Genomic DNA, 2029 nt, shown 5'->3' on the forward strand with positions numbered 1-2029 from the left:
GTGTGTACGCAGCTTTACAAATAAAACAAACTCCTGATAAACTTGCTAGAGTATACAAAAATATGTATATTCATGCTATATATTACATTACACTACATTTTTAGTGCTAAAACATCATCAAAATAAGAAAAAAAAAATGCAAAAACAGCATAAAATCTGTTTGATATTGTAAAATTGTTTTGAATCATAGTAATGTGGATTTTGATTAGTTTTCTGACAAATTGATAACATGGTGTTGCTGCATTGAAAGCCCAAGCAGTGTTGTCAGCTTTTTCTTTTGCTTACCTCAATAACATAAAGAGGAGTCCAGAAGAGGGTGTTCAGCTCAAGTTATTGTTTTTTATTAAATTATTATTATTATTATTATGTCTAGATATAGGGATCTATTTTTAAAGTAGCACATCTATGGACCCCCACATAGCACTTTTCTGTTGCTGAAAACAGTCTTCCCTTATGGATTCCAACGCCACTAGAACAAGCGAGTGCTGTACACACGGTAGTGTTCAATCCTATGGAGGGGGGAGGATAAGTGGAAGGCACCCCGCTGCGTCCTCCCTCATAATAAATTACAGCGGCTGTCCCTATTCGGTCAGGGTAGATTGCTAAACACTTTCAAGGAACTGCTGTACACATACTAGATTTTGTGTATGAGATGAACATTTGTCCCAGGCGACAACTATATAGCATGTGTACATAGCCAAACATTCACCATTCTCTGGTGAAGAATCAATCACTGTCAATAGAACAACATAGACTTGGAAGAATCTCCACCAGTGAGTATTTGGTGAATATCAGATTCATTGCTTCATCAATAAACCCCAAACACTTTAAAAAAAAAAAAAAAAAAAAAACACAAAAAACTAATTGTTATAAATGATGCATTCAGATACATTGGGTCTGATTTATTAGAGAAGAGAGGATAAACTTTCATCAGAAAATCTGGGTGATCCAGAAAACCTGGAATGGATCTGGTCCAGGATTGAAAACATTTGCTAGCAAAAAGCAAATGACTTTTAGGAAATCCATTCCAGCTTTGCTGGATCACCCAGCTTCACTGATGAAAGTCCATCCTCTACAACCTTGGAGAGCTTTAATAAATTATGCCCATTCTGTCAGCATACATCTGAACATCTTTACACATATAAAGACATGGTGACACTTTACCATGTGACACTTGCCGCCCCTCACAGTCCCTTATTACAAAGACCTGTGGAAAAGTATGATCTTGTCTCCCTTGATTTAAAATGCCTCCATCCCTTTAAATCAATAGAACAGGTACATGGCATTCAAATTAAACAAATAAGAAAAATATTTTTTTTTTTTAAACTGTGTTTATTAATTTTTATACACATACAAATACAACTATGAAAGAATTTTAATGACATCACACTTTTTTTTTTGCAATATTATTGTTATAAACTTTTATAACCAGTAGTACTCTTTGTATTTATGAATGTGAATAGTAGGGTTTTCATTTGACATCATTTAGGGGCTGTCACTATACTTAATATAATTACCTGTTTGATTACAAAAATGTTTTGATAAAGAACTATTGTTCAAGTTATTTGTTAACTAAACCCCCTTACTATTTTGACATAAGCTTCATTGGTAAGATTGTTTACTGAGCAGGGCTGTGCTGGCCCCATGACTGTGCTTAGGCCAGCAAGCATCATATCGCTGGCAAAGGAGAGTGAACCTTGATCGCAGGCACGGGCAACTCGAGATGTTTTATTCAGACCCTAAAACTCATGGCTGTGATAGCCTAAAAGGTGCTCATCAGTATTTCATTAAGAATATGAAAAAAACAGTATTTAAAAAAAATAATTGTAATAACTGAACAGTGTCATTAAATGAGGAAGGGGCCTCAAGTATAAGCTTATAAAGGTTTTATTTTTTGGAGGAGTGCTGGTGACTACATGTTGTTCTATGTATTTGGTTGTGACTTTGAATAATAGTATCCAAAATTTATTTTAAATATGTTACAGGTAGTAGACATTTGTTGGGAATGGCAATTGGGGGTATTTCATAG

This window comes from Pyxicephalus adspersus, chromosome 2 (assembly GCF_032062135.1).
Source record: "Pyxicephalus adspersus chromosome 2, UCB_Pads_2.0, whole genome shotgun sequence".
Taxonomy (NCBI): Eukaryota; Metazoa; Chordata; class Amphibia; order Anura; family Pyxicephalidae; genus Pyxicephalus; species Pyxicephalus adspersus.